This window comes from Balaenoptera physalus, assembly GCF_965194825.1.
Source record: "Balaenoptera physalus genome assembly, chromosome: 7".
Taxonomy (NCBI): Eukaryota; Metazoa; Chordata; class Mammalia; order Artiodactyla; family Balaenopteridae; genus Balaenoptera; species Balaenoptera physalus.
In genome coordinates this window covers 38,763,869-38,784,523 of record NC_138886.1, presented here as the reverse complement: position 1 = coordinate 38,784,523, position 20,655 = coordinate 38,763,869, and the positions used below count along the sequence as shown (strand labels likewise).

The 20,655-nt window shown below is 38.8% G+C and overlaps 1 pseudogene across 1 annotated transcript; it reads right to left on the bottom strand.

Annotated features, from left to right (window-relative positions):
• Positions 1 to 10,908: 10,908 nt before the first annotated feature.
• Positions 10,909 to 18,749, bottom strand: LOC309663845 (inorganic pyrophosphatase 2, mitochondrial pseudogene; annotated as a pseudogene). Its single transcript has one exon. The product of its transcript is annotated as an inorganic pyrophosphatase 2, mitochondrial pseudogene (transcript).
• Between the last annotated feature and the right edge of the window lie 1,906 nt (positions 18,750 to 20,655).

Genomic DNA, 20,655 nt, shown 5'->3' with positions numbered 1-20,655 from the left:
AGAGAGCTCCCTTACAGTGTGAGGAATTATTTGGATGTAAATGACAGCAAATACAATTCAGCTGACTTAAAAAAGAGACTGTTGACTTAGCTACCTGAAAAACCCTGGGAGAGAGGCTAGCCTTAGGCAAGAGGGTTCATCCTGGGGCTCAGTTGATTTTATCAGTACTGTTTCTGTCCATTTCTTGGCTTTATCTTCTGGACTGGCTTCATTGTGAGACTTTCTGATGGCAACTTCATAGCTGTATCTTCCAAGCTTCAAGTGCAACTAAAAATGGGTTATCTCTTCCACTAGTCCCTTCAAAAGTCCTATTGTGCCTTACCGTCTCTAGCTGGGTCCTATGCCCATCTCTCACCAATCACTGTTGCCAAAATCATGGAACCATCTTTTTGGCCAAGCCCGAGTGGTATAGCCATCCTTAAAGTAAGAGAGTCGGGGAACAACTACTCCACTTGCACATGGACTGAGACTGAGAATGGGGTTAGTTTCCCAGAGGGCAAGAGAAGAACTGTTTCCAGAAGGTGAGTGAAGGCTGAGTGTCAAAATAAAAACAAAAACAAAACAGATGTCTATCATAGCCCTCTCTCACTGCCCCACGTTTACCTTCCTGTCTAGAGTCATGCCACTGACTGAAGGTTAGAGTTGCAGGAAATACTAATTCCGTGGAGACCCTGGGACAGGAAAGAGTCCCAGGACAGGAACTCAAAGTGGGAGGAATCAGTCAGAGACCTAATATTCATGTGGATAGACCATCCAATAATCTCGCCTCTCACTGTCATCCTAGAGCGCTTTACCTCCATTCCAGTTCGGCTACGGCCATATTCTAGAACTCATCACCAGGAATATTTTTTCGTTCTGAAAAAATACAGTCGGACATTCCTCCCTTTACTCTTTCAGTTTATGCCCTGGGTATGTCAATTCCCTAACCTGTTCAGGAAGTACAAGCCACTTGTAGTTCATCTGACAACATTCTGTCTTCATTTCCTCCTTCTCCAAGGAAAACTTCATGGTCCATCACTTAACCCCACACCTAAATAGCTCTACTCTAAAGAGCCTTCCCCATTCTCCTTTCATATATCTTGCCTGGCAAAATCTAACTCTACCTTTTCTAGACCTGCCTTCTAATAAAGGACTGATTCCTCTTCGATAAAATCACACGGTTAAGTATGTTGGTACCACCATAAATTTATGTTCTACAACTAATGGTCAGCTTCAACATTGCCTGAAAATAATCTATTCATTCTTCCCATGTTTACTATGTACTTGGCACTTAGGACACACCAATGAAGGAAACAAAGTTCCCTGTCTTGGTGGCGCTCATATGATTGTTTTCTTAGTCAATTCTCTTGCTTAAGTACTCAAAACTATTTCACTTTCCTACAACTTCGCCACACCCCTCACTCGTTGAGCATATGTGCTGGACCACCACAGGGGAATGAGAAGTCATGAAATGGGAACTTTTCATCATTAAAAACTTCAAAACAACAACAACAAAACCAAATCATGAACCCTCATCCTTTCTTTCCTCTTTCCTTCCTATTATACTGAAAGGTTTCCCTCAGATGCTTTCCTTGATCCTCCCACGCTGGGATCTGTCCTTGTTTTCCAATTCTCAACACTTTCACACGCTGTGGAACACTTTTGGCTTAATTATCTACCTTCTCAGAGGACAGAGACCACGTCTACCTCATCAAAGCGGCGGGCGTACCTGGCAGAACTCAGAAACCTCTGCAGAAAATGGAAAACGGAGCGATTTACACACGGAGGCCCGGCCCAGGGTCCTCTGGGGGTGGCGTTCAGGGGCGGGGCCACGTTCAGAGGCGGGGCCACGTTCAGAGGCAGGGCCTGAGGGGCTGCGGCGTTTGGCTTCCTAATGGCGGCTGCACCTTGCTGTTCGGCAAGACGTCTTACCTCAGGCTTCTGGGTCCTGTTTCCATCGCTTCTGGAAGACAAAAGTTGAAATTTAAACTCAAAGACAGGATCTGACCAAGGTTTCTGGACGCCTGCGTGACCTTCCCCCGTGCCCTGTCTGAAGAATCGTCCGCCATTTCCATCCCAGGCGGTGGGCTTCGAGGCTTCTCAGTCCCTGAACCCCCACCCCAGGCCGCTGCCTCGGAAGCCCTGGAGGTGGGGCTGCGCCTGCCGGACACCCGCCCCCTTCGCACGGTGGACACTCAAGGGAACTCCACGGGGGGTGATCTTAGCAACAAACGCAGTAACAGCATTGACTTCTGCTAAGTCTACACCTTGCCCTGGCCTTGCACAGGTGACCTAAGTCTCAGATCTCATCCATAATGTGCGGAGATACTAATATGAGCTAATGGGGTTGGCCGTGCGGACTGGAATGGACAAGTGAAGAGCTTTGAGCACTGTTAAGGGCCGATGTTCAGGAATGGGCTGGGGGCCCTAATGCAGTTACCCTGTGAGCCTTGCCAGCCCCCAGAGAGGCCAGTGCCGTGGAAGTGCCTGCACAGGTCAGAAGGACGGCGAGACTTCAAGGTGCCAGTCCATACACTAAATTAAGACGTCATCTCTGATTCTCTGCAGGACCAGTAAGTATAAGGAGGATGCTCTCAGTCCTCTGGTGGTGGTTTTCAGGGGTAGCCCAAAGTGCGTTCATTTCCCCGGGACCCATCAGTGAGCAGTAGTTCGTGGGAACCCCAGGGGAAGGCCTATCAAGGCGTTAGTGTCAATGGACAGAGAGGGTAGAGGCAGAACCATTTTTCACGCTTTGCAAGATCCAGGACGTCAGGACACGAGGCTCTCCCGCAGAAAGGGTTAGGCTTTTTACAGGGCAGAAAATCTCAGGTAAATGTCTTCAACTGCAGGTATTGATACATTCATGAATTATTGAGGGCCTACTGTGTGTCCAGGTTCTGTATTAATTAGGAACCGTAGCCGTGTTTATGTTAATAAAAGGGAAGAGAATCCTTTCTTTGTGACTGTTTTCCCTATTAGAAAATATTATTTAGTGAATTTGAAAGATATGGAATAGTAGAAGGAAGAATCTCATAGATTCCCGCCTTCAAAATAATTACTGTTAACTTTTTGATGCACCTCTTCCCAGATTTTGCTGTGCCTAATTTTACATTGCTTAAATAATACGTACTTTAAAAGAAAAACACCCACTGTCATAAACATTTTAATGTTATTATAAACTTTCAGAAGTGACATTTTTAATGATGACATCCTAAGTGCTACAGTATTAAATTCTACTTTTTGTTGACATTTGGGTAGTTTATAATTTTTAAAAATTTTAATATTTTGCTCTCCATGTTTGGTCATAATTGTACTTGCTTATAAACTGTCCTATTACAAACAGCATAAAGCTTTTCCTAAATGTCTGATTAACCCAGGGCTGTGTGCTGGGCTGAATGCTTTTTTCTTTCTCCAGCCTCTTTCAATGAGTGGTTAGCTATTTCAGTGCTAGTGTCAAGCCAGTGAAAACAACTGCTTGCTAAACTGCTGGCTAAACATCCTCAATGTAAAATCTTCTAAACTTAACCCATTGTCTTCTTGGTCCCAATCTTTGTTCCCTCCTTCTTATCTTCCCAATATCAATTAGTAGCATCTGGACACTCAAACAAGACACACAAGAGCCATTCTGTACTCCTCTCTCTTCATTTTCCCCGTTACTAGTCAGCTGCTACATGGATGAACTGATAAAATATGCTGGGCAGAGAAATCCTAGAGTTCTCACAGTGAACTACATCCCCTCCAAATGGATTGTAAGATCCATCAGGTCATGAGCTGCATTTTTGCAATTAATTTAAAAATATCCCATTCCAAAACAAAAACAAATATTTCATTCCATGTCAAAATTTCAATTTATTTATTTACTTTCTTTTTTGCCTTAATTAAAAATTTTTTTTATTTTTTATTTTTATTTTTTTATTAATATATATTTTTAAGTATATTAGTTCTCATTTTATTCATAGGAAAATTCTGATTTGGAGAACCAATTTTACAGCCACTCTACTTTCCTATCTCATTTCCTTCAAACGTCCCATCTTCTAAACACTCTTAGGTGCTCACTGTCCTCAAATATTTTGCAGTGCCCAACACACAAGACATAAAATTTCAAAAAAGGAGACAAATATGTTATCTTGGTTGATTTCAAAATTATCCCATTCCTTAACTTTTTTTTTTTTCAATTTTTGAGACTGAAAAGAGTTGGGAAACACCTTTATCTCTCCCTAGTCAAAGAATATTTTAATCTTACTCTCTGATCAAAACCAAAACGTTCTGTAACTCCTATCTAGAAATCAAACTCTGCACATCAGTCAAGGCTCTCTCAAAAGTCGCCTCTTCCATGAAGCCTGCTCTGAATGATTCAACCACAAGAAATCCTTCCCATGCCACATTTTATCTGAAGCTCTATATACTGAGTTTTTTGTGGATGTTTTATCTTCCCAGTTACCCTATCAGTCTCCACATCCCTTGTAGCACCCAGAGATCTGATCAGCAACAGATCCTGCATTAATGAATGAATGAGGCCGGAGCCTAGGGAGGGCGGACATAGTGTGGGGTGGAGTGGAGAAGGTGGAGCTTTGTACTGGATCTGAGGCAGGCTAAGGACTCTGCCTCACGGAGGGTAAAGAAGACAGTGGAGGGAGCAGATGAGCCTTGCTGGGCACAGGGTCAGGAAGGAGACAAACTGGTATATCTGATTGCCAAGCTGAAAAGGGTCAATTCCCTTCTGAACACAGTGAGAAAGGAGAGATTATAGAAGCACACCAGGTTGCATCTAAAATCTACATGCAAGGGCATACACTCCTCTTCAACCTGCTGGCTGCCTTTTGCCTTGATTTAATTTTCCCCTTTCTCCTTTCACATTGTTTCCAATAGGGAAGCAGCCAATATTTGCTATATAACGTACACTAAGAAAGCTGAAGAGAGTCAAAAATCGTCAACTGGAGAAAATGTCCTGTGGGGATTTCTTTTTTTTTTTGACCTAACAGCCAAAATTTAATTAATAATAAAAAAGAGTACATTTGATGTATAGGTACGTTGCAATGAATCACTGAAAAGCAATGAGGTACCCATCCCACCGCCTAAGGAATAGAACTTCACCAATACCTCCTACTCATTTTTTTTTTAATTAAAAAATTTTAATACAATTTTTAAAGGTTACTTTCCATTTATAGTTATTCCAAAATATTGGCTATGTTCCCCATGTTGTACAATACATCCTTGAGCCTGCCTTATACCCAGTAGTTTGTACCTCCCACTTCCCAACCCCTATATTGCCCCTCCCCCTTCTCCCCACTGGTAACCACTAGTTTGTTCTCTATATCTGTGAGTCTGTTTCTTTTTTGTATTCACTACTTTATTGTATTTTTTATATTCCACATATAAGTAATATCATACAGTATTCGTCTTTCTCTGTCTGACTTATTTCACTTAGCGTAATGCCTTCCAAGACAATCCATGCTGCTTCAAATGGCAAAATTTCATGGCTTTTTTTATGGCTGAGTAGTATTCCATTATATATATATGTATATACCCCATCTTCTTTATCCATTCATCTGCTGATGGACACTTAGGTTGCTTCCATATCTTGGTAATTGTTTTGTTTTGTTTTTTTTCCTCCACCCCACCATGGTTTTCCCCCCTTGGTGTCCATACTTTTGTTCTCTACATCTGTGTCTCAACTTCTGCCCTGCAAACCAGTTCATCTGTATTGGCAATTGTGAATAATGCTGCTATGAACATTGGGGTGCATGTATCTTTTCAAATTGGTGTTTTTGGGGTTTTTTTGGATATATATCCAGGAATGGAATTGCTGGGCCATATGGTAGTTCTATTTTTAGTTTTTTGAGAAACCTCCATACTGTTTTCCATAATGGCTGCACTAATTTACATTCCCACCAACAGTGTAGGAGGGTTCCCTTTTCTTCACATCCTCCCCAACATTTGTTATTTGTATTCTTTTTTGAAGATAGCTGTTCTGACAGGTATGAGATGATGTGTCATTGTCGTTTTGATTTACATTTCTCTGATGATTAGTGACGTTGAGCATCTTTTCATGTGCCTGTTGGCCATTTGTATTTCCTCTTTGGAAAAATGTCTGTTCAGTTCTACCTATTTTTTAATTGGGTTGTTTATTCTTTTGATGTTGAGTTGTATGAGCTGTTTATATGTGTTGGATATTAATCCCCTTATTGGTCGTATCATTTGTAAATATATTCTCCCATGCAGTAGGTTATCTTTTCATTTTGTTTATGGTTTCTTTTGCTGTGCAAAAGCTTTTGAGTTTAATTAGGTCCCATTTGTTTATTTTTGCTTTTATTTCCTTTACTTTAGGAGATGGATCCAAAAAAATCTTGCTATGATTTATGTCAAAGAGTGTTCTATCTTTTCCTCTAGGAGTTTTATCATATCCTGCCTTACATTTAGGTCTTTAATCCATTTTGAGTTTATTTTTGAATATGGTGTTAGAGAATGTTCTAATTTTATTCTATTACATGTAACTCTCCAGTTTTCCTAGCACAGCTTACTGAAGAGACTGTCTTTTCTCCATTGTATATTCTTGCCTCCTTTGTTGTATATTAACTGGCCATAAATGCGTGGGTTTATTTCTGGGTTCTCTATCTTGTTTCCATTGCTCTATGTGTCTGTTTTTGTGACAGTTCCATACTGTTTTGATGACTGTATCTTTGTAGTATTGTCTGAAGTCAGAGAGCGTGATTCCTCCAGTTGTGTTCTTCTTTCTCAAGATTGTTTTGGCTCTTTGGGGTCTTTTGTGTTTTTATACAAATTTAAAAATTTTTTGTTCTAGTCCTGTGGAAAATGCCATTGTTGTTTTGATAGGGATTGCACTGAATTTATAGATTGCCTTGGATAGTATGGTCATTTTAACAATATTGATTCTTCCAATCTAAGAACACAGTACGTTGTTCCATCTGTTTCTGTCATCTTCAATTTCTTTCATCAGTGTCTTATAGTTTTAGGAGTACAGGTCTTTTGCCTCCTTAGGTAGGTTTATTCCTAGGCATTTTATTCTTTTCTATGTGATGGTAAATGAGATTGTTTCCTTAATTTCTCTTTCTGATACTTTGTTGTTAGTGTATAGAAATGCAACAGATTTCTGTATATTAATTTTGTATCCTGCAACTTTACTGAATTCATTGATGAACTCTAGTACTTTTCTGGTGGCATCTTTAGGATTTTCTATGTATGGTGTTATGTCATCTGCAGTGACAGATTTACTTCTTCCTTTCCAATTTGGATTCCTTTCATTTGTTTTTCTTCGCTGGTTGCTGTGGCTAGGACTTCCAAAACTGTGTTGAATAAAAGTGGTGAGAGTAGACATCCTTGTCTTGTTCCTCATCCTAAAGGAAATGCTTTCAGCTTTTTACCATTGAGTATGATGTTAGCTGTGGGTTTGTCATATATGGCCTTTATTATGTTGAGATATGTCCCTCTATGCCCACTTTCTGGAGAGTTTTTATCATAAATGGATGTTGAATTTTATCAAAAGCTTTTTCTGTATCTATTGAGATGATCATGTGGTTTTGTTCTTCAGTTTGTTAATGTGGTATATCACATTGACTGATTTGTGGATATTTAAAAATCCTTACATCCCTGGAATAAATACCACTTGATCATGGTGTGTGATCCTTTTAATGTATGGTTGGATTCAGATTGCTAGTATTTTGTTGAGGATTTTTGCATCTATGTTCATCAGTGATATTGGCCTGTAATTTTTTTTGTGTGTGTGTGTGGTATCTTTGCCTGGTTTTGGTATCAGAGTGATGGTAGCCTCATAGCATGAGTTTGGGAGTATTCCTTCCTCTGAAATTTTTTGGAATAGTTTCAGAAAAATAAGGGTTAACTCTTCTCGAAATGTTTGATAGAATTTGCCTGTGAAACCATCTGGTCCTGGACTTTTGTTTGTTGAGAGTTTTTAAATTACTGATTCAATTTCATTACTGGTAATTACTCTGTTCATATTTTCTGTTTCTTCCTGGTTCAGTCTTGGGAGATTGTACCTTTCTAAGAATTTGTCCATTTCTTCTAGGTTGTCCATTTTATTGGCATATAGTAGCTCTTAGTAGTCTCTTAATGATTCTTTGTATTTCCGTGGTGTTGGTTGTAACTGCTTTTTCATTTCTGATTTTATTGATCTGGGCTCTCTCCCTTTTTTTCTTGATGAGTCTGGCTAAAGGTTTATCAATTTTGTTTATCTTTTCAAAGAACCAGCTTTTAGTTTCATTGATCTTTTCTATTGTTTTCTTTTTCTCTCTTTCATTTATTTCTGCTCTGATCTTTATGATTTTGTTCCTTCTACTAATTTGGGGTTTTGTTTCTTCTTCTTTCTCTAGTTGATTTAGGTGTAAGGTTAAGTTGTTTATTTGAGATTTCTCTTGTTTCCTGAAGTAAAGTTTTATCACTATGAATTTCCCTCTTAGAACTGCTTTTGCTGTCTCCCATAGGTTTTGGATCATTGTGTTTTCGTTTTCATTTATCTCTAGGTATTTTCTGACTTCCTCTTTGATTTCTTCAGTGATCCATTGGTTGTTTAGTAGCATATTGTTTAGCCTTCACATGTTTGTGTTTTTTGCAGTTTTTTCTTGTAGTTGATCTCTGATCTCATAGCACTGTGGTTGGAAAAGATGCTTGGTATGATTTCAGTTTTCTTAAATTTACCAAGGCTTGTTTTGTGACCCAGCATGTGATCTCTCCTAGAGAACGTGCCATGTGCACTTGAAAGTGTATTCTGCTGCTTTCAGGATGGAATGCTCTATAAATATCAATTAAGTCCACTTGGTCTGATGTGTCATTTAAGGCCAGTGTTTCCTTATTGATTTGCCACCTGGATGATCTCTCCATTGATGTAAGTGGGGTGTTAAAGTCCCCCACTGTTATTGTGTTACTGTCAATTTCTCCTTTTATGTCTGTTAACATTTGCCTTATATATTGAGGTGCTCCTATGTTGGTTGCAAATATATTTATAATTGTTATATCTTCTTCTTGGATTGATCCCTTGATCATTTTGTAGCATCCTGTTTTGTCTCTTATGACAGTCTCTTTTTTAAAGTCTGTTTTGTCTGATATGAGAATTGCTCCTCCAGCTTTCTTTTGATTTCCATTTGCATGGAATACCTTTTTCCATTCCCTCACTTTGTCTGTATGCATCTCTAGATCTGAAGTGGGTCTCTTGTAGACAGCAGATATATGGGTCTTGTTTTTGTATCCATTCAGCCAGTCTATGTATTTTGGTTGGAGCATTTAATCCATTTACATTTAAGGTAATTGTTGATCTGTATATTCTTATTGCCTTTTTTTTTTAAAATTTTATTTATTTATTTATTTATTTATTTATTTATTTATTTATGGCTGTGTTGGGTCTTCGTTTCTGTGCGAGGGCTTCCTCTAGTTGTGGCAAGCGGGGGTCACTCTTCATCGTGGTGCGCAGGCCTCTCATTATTGTGGCCTCTCTTGTTGCGGCGCAAAGGCTCCAGACGCGCAGGCTCGGTAATTGTGGCTCATGGGCCTAGTTGCTCCACGGCATGTGGGATCCTCCCAGACCAGGTCTCGAACCCGTGTCCTCTGCATTGGCAGGCAGACTCTCAACCACTGCGCCACCAGGGAAGCCCTTATTGCCATTTTGTTAATTGTTTTGGATTTGTTTTTGTAGGTCTTTTTTCCCCCCTTTTCTTCTTTTCTCTTCTCTTGTGACTTGATGACTATCTTTAGTGTTGTTTGGATTCCTTTTTCTTTTTTGTATGTATATCTATTATAGACTTTTGGTTTGTGGTTGCCTTGATGATTTTGTATAGTGGTCTATTTATATACATGATTGTTCTAACTTGCTGATCTGTTTGTTTCAAACCTTGCATTTGTACTCTCTGCATTTTAAGTACCCTGCATTTGTACTCTCCTTCCGTCACAGTTACTGTTTTTGATATCTTATTTTACATCTAATTGTTTTGTGTATCTCTTAACTGCTTATTACAAGATGATTTTAGTATCAATACTTTCATCTTTTCACCTCCCTACTACCTTTGTGCTTGGATGATTTCCTACCTCTACTGTATGTTTGCTTTTACTGGTGAGCTTTTTCATTCTGTAATTTTCTTGTTTCTTTCTTGTTTCTTTTCTTGTTTCTTGTGGCCTTTTCTTTTTCACCTAGGGAAGTTCCTTTCATATTTGTTGTAAAGCTGGTTTGGTGGTGTTGAATTCTTTTAGCTTTTGCTTGTCTGTAAAGCTTTTGATTTCTCCTCAAATCTGCATTGAGAGCCTTGCTGGGTAGAGTATTCTTGGTTGTAGGTTTTTCCTTTTCATCACTTTATTTTTTTTTAACTTTTTATTTTATATTGGAGTATAGTTGATTAATAATGTCATGTTAATTTCAGGTGTACGGCAAAGTGATTCAGTTATACATATACATGTACCCATTCTTTTTCAAATTCTTACTCAGCCATTAAAAAGAATGAAATAATGCCATTTGCAGCAACATGGATGGACCTAGAGATTGTCATACTGAGTGAAGTAAGTCAGACAGAGAAAGAGAAATATCGTATGATATCGCTTATATGTGGAGTCTAAAAAAAAAGATACAAATGAACTTTTTTACAAAACAGAAACAGACTCACAGACTTAGATAACGAACTTATGGTTAGCAGGAGGGAAGGGTGGTGGGAAGGGATAGATAGGGAGTTTGGGATTGACATGTACACACTGCTGTGTTTAAAATGGATAACCAACAAAGACCTACTGTATAGAATAGGGAACTCTGCTCAATATTATGTAACAACCTAAATAGGAAAAGAATTTGAAATATATTGTGATACTCCCTTCTAGCTTGCTGAGTTTCTGCTGAACAAGTTCCCTTGTATGTTATTTGTTTTTTTTTTACCTTGCTGCTTTTAGTATTCTCTCTTTATCTTTAATTTTTGTCCATTTGATGACAATATCTTGGTATGTTCCTCTTTGGGTTAATCCTGTATGGGACTCTTTGTGCTTCCTGGACTTGGGTGACTATTTCCTTTCCCAGGTTAGGGAAGTTTTCAGCTATTATCTCTTCAAATATTTTCTCAGGTTTTTTCTCTCTCTCTTCTCCTTCTGGGACCCTCATAATGCAAATATTAGCACACCTGATGTTGTCCCAGAGGTCTCTTAAGTGTCTTCTTTTCATTCTTTCTTTTTTTTTTTTCTGTTCAATGGCAATGATTTCCACTACTCTGTCTTACAGGTTACTGATTTGTTCTTTTGAATCATTTAGTCTACTATTGATTCCTTCCAGTGTATTTTAAATTTCAGTTATTGTATTCTTCATCTCTGTTTGGTCATTCTTTATATTTTTTAACTCTTTGTTAAAAACTTCTGACTTCTTGTTCTGTGCATCCATTCTCCTCCAAGTCTTTGATCATCTTTATCATCACTACTCTGAACTCTTTCTCAGGTAGATTTCCTATCTCCACTTCACTTAGTTCTTCTTCTGGGGTTTTATCTTGTTCCTTCGTCTGGAACATATTCCTCTGCTGCCTAATTTTGTCTAAATAGCTGCCTAAAGTTGCTATTTATATTTTTATGTCCTAGTTGTGTCTAAGTTGCTATTTATATTTTTATGTATGTGGTAAGTTAGTTACGTTTCTTCACCTTGGAGAAGTGGCCCTCTGTTGTAGGTGTCCTATGCGTCCCAGCAGTGGACTCCCCTCTCGTCACCCAAGCTATATGCTTTAGAGGTATACCCTAAGAGGGCTACATGGGTCCTTTTGTTGTGGACTAACTATGTGGGTGGTCTGGTAGGCCCCAGGTCTAGTTGGTTGCCAGGCTGCCTTGTGCAGATGCTGCTGGCTGCTGTTTAGTGGGGTCTGGTCATGATGTGGCTGGCTGTGGAACCGTAGGGGGTCCTTGAGGCTAGTGCCGGCTCAGTGATGGGTGGAATCAGGGTCCTGAAGGCTCTGGGGCTGTTGCCTACCCACTGGCAGATGAAGCCAGATCCTGGGGTTAGTGCTGGTCCACTGGCAGGCAGAACTGGTTTACTGGAGTCTGGCTGCAGGCCCCAGGGAAATCAGAGCTTATTTTATCAATAGATCGTTGGGGGTGGAGGGGTGTCAGTTCCTGACACATTTGGGTATGGGGTCTGGGTGTCCCAAAAGTCAGTTCCTGACACATTTGGGTATGGGGTCTGGGTGTCCCTGCTAGTGGGCTAAGCCAGGGCCCAGCTGGTACCAGGTACGGTATATGGCCTGAGCTGTGGGATCATAGTGTTCATGGTTCTGGTGTCTGCCCTTTGGTGGATGAGGCTGGTCTAGTAGCTTGGTCTGGCTTCCTGGTAGGAGGGGCTGGTGCCTGTCCACTGGTGGGTGGATCTGGGTATTGGCCCTCTGGTGGGCTGGGCCATGTCTAGGGACAAGCCCAGAGGTGGCTGTGAGCCCTTTAGTCTTTAGTTAGCCTGTCTACTGATGGATGGGGCTGTGTCCCATTTTGTTGTTTGTCTGAGGTGTCCCAGCAGTGTCGCCTGCAGGCTGTTTGGTTGGTCCAGGTCTTGGAACTAATGAGCCAAGATGTCAGCCGCCAGCAGTGTTCCTAATATATCTGCCACCAGTGTCTATGTCCCCAGGGTGAGCCACAGCTCCCCCCACCCCACAAACAGGAGACTGTCCCAGACCAGCAGGTAGGTCTGGCCCAAGCTCCTATCAAATTAATTCTTTTGCCCTGAGTCCCAGTGTACGTGTGACTTTTATGCGCCCTTGAAGAGTGAGGTCTCTATTTTTCCTAGTCCTGTGGGGCTCCTGCAATTAAGCCCTGCTGGACTTCAAAGCCAAATGCTCCGGGAGTTCATCTTCCCAGTACCAGACCCCCTGGCTGGGGAGCCTAACGTGGGGCTCAGAACTCTCGCTCCTGTGGGAGAATCTCTGCAATATAATTATTCTCCAGCTTGTGGGTCACCCACCCAGGGAGGGGTATGGGATTTGATTATATCACGAGTCCACCCCTCCTATGGGTCTCGCTGTGGTTCCTTCTTTATGTCTCTAGCTGTAGAAGATCTTTTCTGGTAGGCTCCAGTCTTTTTTTATCTATGGTTATTCTGCAGATAGTTATGATTTTGTGTGCTTGTGAGAGGAGGTGAGCTCAGGGTCTTTTTACTCTGCCATCTTGGCTGCTCTCCCACAAAATTTTGTGAGCTCACCTTTATGATCAGAAAGGCACTAGGTTGATTTCCCCCCATGATAACATGAAGTGGGAATATAATTCTCAAATATCAGATCAGTTGGATGGAAAAGTATGGTTGACAGAGAAACACTAGCATTCTCATTGTCTGCTATACTCCCAAAATAGACTGTAAACTCATGGTCAGGAGTATTTTTAAAAATTATTTTTACTTATGTAAGTAATGCATTATTAAATTATCTGAGTTAAAAAATTAAAACAGTCTCCATAAGTCTAAAGACTCCCACTGATCAGCCTTTCCTAGGAGGTAAACATTCAATTACTATTATCAGTTTGATATGCTATGCATTGACCTAGAATATGTATAGTTATAAAAATGTATCATATTGTATATGTTGCTCTACAGCATGGTTCTTTTATTCACCAAGTGTCTTGTCAGTTTACCTGTAATAGCTTATATAGATGTACCTCACTCCTTCTAACTGCTGCGTAATAGTTCTTTAAATGGGTAATCATCTTTTTTTGGATTGCTGCACATTTGTTTCCTATTTTTCATTATTATAAGCAGTGCTGCCATGAACCACTTTCTATATGCTTCTCTAGAGTGTATACCTAGAAATGGAATTTCTGGGTCAGGCTGTTCATATTTTTAAAAACATGTATGTATTTATTTAAAACATTTAATGAATAAAGTTTTTGAATAGGAAGTAAATGCACATGGTGAAAAATCATTGAAAAGTTGTGATATGAGAAGTAATCTCTTTTATTCTGGAACAGTTCCATATTGATGCTTGACTTTTATAAATGTTAAATACTACAAGCCAATTATTTTGTAGTATGTCTTCAATTTGGGTTTGTCTGATGTTTCCTCATGTTAGTTTTAGGTTATATATCTTTGGTAGGAATAGCACACAAGCGAGGCTGGTTTCTTATTTTATCCTATCAGGTGATGCATGATTTTCATTAATCCCGTTACTGATGATGTTCAATTTAATCACTTGGTTAAGGTGTTGTCTGTCTGCCAGACTTTTATACTATAAAGCTTTCCTTTTTTTTTTGAGTAGAGGTATTTTGAGACTCTGTATATATCTTTCTATTCATCATACTTTTCATTCATTCATTCATTCATTTATATTCACATGGGCTCATGGTTTTCTATTTTATTTGGTTAATTATAGTCTGTAATCAATATATATTTATTTATTTTTCTTTTTTCTTTGGTGGTGCTGAGTGACTTGTGGGATCTTAGTTCCCCTAGCAGGGATCAAACCTGGGCTCCCTGCAGTGGAAGCACAGAGTCCTAACCACTGGACCACCAGGGAATTCCCATGTAATCAATATTTATTTTGATGTTTATGTTGTCTCAGGTTTGGACAGTGGGAGCCCCTTCAAACTGGCTTCTGGATCCTTTTGACATATCGCTATCATTCTTTGAACATTTTCTTACTTTATCATACAACATGTGTCAGTAGCATCTTGTATTTTCTGGCAACCAGTGCTAGAATCAGCCATTTCTCCAAAATGCCCTGGTTTAATTTGCTGGAGTATGGTATTTAGAAGCCATTATGTAGGTTCTAACTGTGCTAAGTATGTTCATTGCTATTGGGGTGTTACTGTTCCATGTCTTCTCAGTGGACACACATATATATATGTGTATGTGTGTATATATATATGTATATATATACACACATACACATATATATACATATATATGTGTGTGTTTATATAACATGTGTAATACGTATTATAATGTACATATAATATGCATCTATATATTTTTCTGTGTCTGTATATATTGAAAGCTGTGAGTTCACACTGATACCTCCAATTCCAGTTAAATATCCAACACTGCAGGATTCATTGTAGTTTTCTTCCTCTCCGTATCTGTAACTTCCTTCTCCAGTAGTGAGAAATCTGTCTCCCACTCTTCTTAAAACAGGAAACACTTGTGATGTTTGGTAGACCAATATTAATTCTTCCTCCCTCAACTTGGGGTCTACATAGGACAGTAATTATGCAACGTGAAAACATGTATAATAGAGTTTTGTTTGATAGTTTAATCTGCATTTGATAATTTAATCTTTGAAAATATTAAATAGAGTAGAATCTCTAATTTTACATTTGTAGGTATTTATACTATGTTATCACTGCCAAGAGAAGCAAAATCTTAGTTTGATATCTCAGGAGATGATCATACTGTCATACTGCAGATGAGGGAAATGAATTATATGATATGAAATTGTCTTTATAAAAAACTTCCTGACTTTATATCTTTAGTGGAAATAAAAACAACTGATTCCAAGTTGCAGCTATGAGCAAATCTCTGAGTTTATTTAAAGCATTTATTTAAAAATGTTTCTTTTTAGTTGGAAAACCTTTTGATAATTTTCTAACCTGCCAGCTACCATTTTATTTTCTAAAATTTATGGTTATCATTAGAATCAGGTATAAAATGTTATACTTTTTCACATTTACATGTTTCAAAATTAAGGAATCTTTAATTAAGGGTGATATTTGATTCATTAATGGTAATGTATCTCTTCTAATAATTATAAGTGTCTTAAATGTGGTATCAGCTATTCTTTTTCAGATCTTTGGCCTGGGATCACTTTTCCACCCACACAGTTCCCTTTTCATGTCTTTAAGTACTGCTGACTAGGCTGGGCTTCTCTAATCTCCAGTTTTGGAGATTCATTTTAGCTGTTAAATAGGAAGCTTAAACTCCACATGAACAAAACAAAATGCTTGTTTTTGTTTTTGTTTTCCTTTCAGTTTTATTGAGATATAAATGACATACAGCGCTAAGTTTAAGGTGTACAGCATAATGATTTGACTTACATACATCATGAAATCATTACCACAATTAGTTTAGTGAACATCCATCATCACATATAGATTCAAAATAAAAAGAAAAAGTATTTTTTCCTTGTGATGAGAACTCTTAGGATTTACTTTCCTAACAATTTTCATACATACAGCAGTCTTAATTATATTAATCATGTTGTATATTACATCCCTAGTACTTACTTATTTTATAACTGGAAGTTTGTATCGTTTGACCACTTTCATTCAATTCTGCCTCCTTCCACCTCCACCTCGGGTAACCACAAAATCTGATCTCCTTTTCTGAGTTTGTTTGTTTTTGAAGTATAATTGACCTAAAACACTATGTTAGTTTCACATAGTGAAACATAGTGTTTCAGTATTTCTGTGTGTTACAAAATGATCACCACTATAGTAGTTACTATCTGTCACCAAACAAAGATATTACATTATTATTGAGTATATTCTCTACATTGTATACTTCATCCCCATGACTCATTTATTTTTGTAATTGGAATTTTGTACCTCTTAATCTCCCTCACCTATTTTGCTCATCCTCCAACCTCCTTCCCTCTGACAAGCTATTCTCTGTATCTGTGACTCTGTTTCTGTTTTGTTATATTTGTTCATGTGTTGTTTTTTTAGAATCCACACATAATAGAAATCATACATTATGTCTTTTTGTCTTTCTCTGTGACTTATTTCACTTTGCACAATACACTCTGGGTCCATCCATGTTGTTTCAAATGGCAGAATTTCATTCTTTTTTTATGTCTGAATAATATTCCATTGTATATATATATACACCACATCTTTAGTCATTCATCTGTTGATGGGCACTTGGGTTGCTTCCATATCTTGGCTATTATAAATAGTGCTGCTGTGAACATTGGCGTGCATGTATCATTTCAAATTAGTGCTTTCATTTTTTTCCAGATATATACCCAGGAGTGAGATTTCTGGATCATATGGTAGTTCTCTTTCTAGTTTTTTGAGGAACCTCCATACTGTTTTCTATAGTGGCCTCACCAATTTACCTTCCCACCAACAGTGCATGAGGGTTCCTTTTTCTTTCTTTTTTTCACATCCTTGCAAACACTTGTCATTTGTTATCTTTTTTTTTTTCAAAAATTTCAATGTTTATTTACACATTGCATATCAAAAAGTTTGAAAAAAAAAAGTTTCAACAGGAAGTTAGCAAATTCTCATAGATCTGCCTGTTTCTAGCACTTGGGGGAGATGGGAGTCTTGTAGTTCTTAGAGACTGGAATCCTGATGGCAGAACTTCAGATGTTCTCATCACTTGCCAAGGAAGTGCCATACTTGATCTTCTTCATTATTTCCTTTATTCAGTGAAAATGACACTGATTCAACTAATGATCTAGCTTCCTCTTTAGAGCAATGGAAAGGGCTATCACATACCTGCACATTTGTCCAATTTATAGCCCCTCCATCACACTTCTCCATAAGCAATGCTTTGCAACATTCATGAGTAGATTTAATAACTTTAAGAGCAAAAGCCTTGTTATTGAATTCTCCATTAAAAGCAAACTGGTTTTCCAGTTTTCCCTCTGGTATCTTATAAAATCTAAACCAATTAAGTGTAGCTTCTAAGTAACCAGGTTTGTACTTCTTAACATCTTCAATATCATGAAACTTTGAGGCTTCAGGATCATTCACATTGATAGCAGTTAATTTCCAATCTGTTTCACCCTGATCAATAAGAGCCAGAATTCCAGGGATCTTCACATGAACAACATCTCCATGAGAAAGAACCTTTGAGCCTATCTCACAAACATCAATAGGATTATTATCTCCACAGCAGTCTGTGCTCTTATCTTTTAGATGGGGATCTTCCCAAGTCTGAGGGAGGGCACCATAATTCCATATATAACCCTTGTGAGGAAAGATATTGACCACATAGGGAAGCTTGCCATCCTTTACATCTTGTTTAATGGGATTCAATGACTCCTCTGTGGCAATCTCCATTTTAGCATTTGTCCACGGAGGTACTTCTACAACCATATTAAACAAATGCTCATATTCATCATTTCGTGCTCTCTTTGTAGGAATGCCATTTTCCTCTTCAGAGGAATATCATGAAAGGGGGAAATGTAGTGACCAGCTACATTCTTGAAAAAGAGGCGGGAACTGGGAGAGTGGGGCTGGCCGTGCTCCTCCGTGCGGTACAGGGCCATGGTGGAGCGCGGCCGGGGCCCTGAGCTCGCTCCCTGTGGCAGGTGGGCAGCGGCGCCAGCGGCGGGGGCGCCAATGCGCCAGGCCCAGCTGGTCTGTTGTCTGTTTGATTCCTTAACTATTCTTACATGTGTGAGGTGATATCTCATGGTGGTTTTGATTTGTATTTCCCTGATGATTAGTGATGTTAAGCATCTTTTCATGTGCCTGCTGGCCATTTTCTTTGGAAAAATATCAGTTCAGTTCCTCTGCTCATTTTTTAATTGGATTGTTTGTTTTTTTGATATTAAGTTATATGAGTTCTTTGTATACTTTGATATTAACTCCTTATTGGATATATTGTTTGCAGATTTCTTCTCCCATTCAACTGGTGGCCTTTTCGTTTTGTTGGTAGTTTTCTTTGCTGTACTTTTTAGTTTGATGTAGTCCCATTTGTTTATTTGCTTTTGTTTCCTTTGCTTGTTTGTTTGTTTTTTAAGTCAAACCTTACCTTCTCACATTTTCCCCTATTTCTATAAGTAGCAACATCCTTCTTTGAGTTTCTGAGGTCAAAAATTTTGCAGTTAGCTTTGACTTTTTTCTCACTCTCATACCCATAATTGGTCCATCATTAAATCTTTTTTTTTTTTTTTTTAATTTTATTTATTTATTTATTTTTGGCTGCATTGGGTCTTCGTTGCTGTGCACGGGCCTTCTCCAGTTGCGGAGAGAGGGGGCTACTCTTCGTTGCTGTGCATAGGCCTCTCATTGCGGTGGCTTCTCTTGTTGCTCTAGAGCACAGGCTCAGCAGCTGTGGCTCACGGGCTTAGTTGCTCCGCGGCATGTGGGATCCTCCCGGACCAGGGATCAAACCCGTGTCCCCCGCATTGGCAGGCAGATTCTTAACCACTGCGCCACCAGGGAAGCCCCCCATCATTAAATCTTTTTTTTTTTTTTTAATTTTTATTTATTTATTTATTTATTTATTTATTTATGGCTGTGTTGGGTCTTCGTTGCTGTGCGAGAGCTTTCTCCAGTTGCGGCAAGCGGGGGCCACTCTTCATCACGGTGCGCGGGCCTCTCACTATCGCGGCCTCTCCTGTTGGGGAGCACAGGCTCCAGACGCGCAGGCTCAGTAGTTGTGGCTCACGGGCCCAGCTGCTCTGCGGCATGTGGGATCTTCCCAGACCAGGGCTCAAACCCGTGTCCCCTGCATCGGCAGGCAGATTCTCAACCACTGCGCCACCAGGGAAGCCCCCCTAAATCTTTTATAGTATATTCAGAATCTGTCTAATGCTCTCTACCTGCTTCCTATTCAGTCATAGTGATTCAAGCTACTGTCATCTCTTGCCTAAATTCTTCTGGTAGCTTCCAAATTGTCTTCCTGCTTCCATGTTTGCCTTACCATCTGTTCTCCACCTTGAAGCCAGACTGATATTTTAAAAATGTACATTATATCATTTTATTTCTCTGCTCAAAACTTCCAGGAGCTTCTCTTTTTAACTCAGAAAAAAGCCCAATGGCCTCTGAATACCTTACATTTGATCTAAGTTTTTTCTACGTCTTAGGCCTCATCTCCAACATTCTTTCCTTTTCTTGTTCTGCTCTAGCCATACTACTGGCGTTCTTGCTGTTCTTTGAACATACTAAACATTTGCCTACCTCAGGGCCTTTGCAGTTATTATTCTCTCAGGCCAGAATGCTCTTTAATCTGATATTTTCTTGGCTTAAATCCTTCAGTTTTTTTCAGGTCTCTTGCTCAAATATCACCTTATCAGAAAAAGCTTTCCTGACTGCCCTAAGTAAAATTAACCTACCTCTTCATGCTCCTTATCCCCCTTTCCTGTTTAATATTTTTCCATAGCACTTGTCACCATCTAACATATTTTTTATATAATTAACATTGTATTTTACATACAGTCTATCTGAATAAATTATATTATATATATTTAGTATAATGTATGTTGACTTATAGCCCCCACTAGACTATAAAGTCCATGGAATCAGGGACTTTGATTTTTTTATTATGTGTCCTCAGTGTTTGTAACAGTTCTTAAAATGTAATTGGTGTTCCATTAATATTCGTGGGATAAGTAAATAAATAAATTTACCTTATTAGAGAATTTCCTTTGTTCAGATTCTAATAGTACCAGTCAAGTTAAGACATTTCCTGTTGCTTTCTTCTCTTCTGTTTGCCTAGTTCCATCCCTGATGGAAACAGAAGCAATTTTGTGTGTGGAGATGAGAGTTGGATGGGTTAAAAAATGCAAGGGAGGAAATAGAGAAAAAGAAGACCATACCCTTCTTCTCCACTTTAAGTGTCCCAGCTTGAAACTACTACCAATTGGCAGAGGGAAGAAGTTTTAACTTTAAATCAAGTTGGTGTTTTGATTAATAAACTGGACTAGACATTATTATTACTGAGCTAGATTATTCTTGGCACTAAAAGTAACTTAAAAGAAGAGTGTCTAAAAAAATTATGGGACCTTCCCTTACCCAACATTTTCTTCAAAGGACAAGAGAAACAAATGA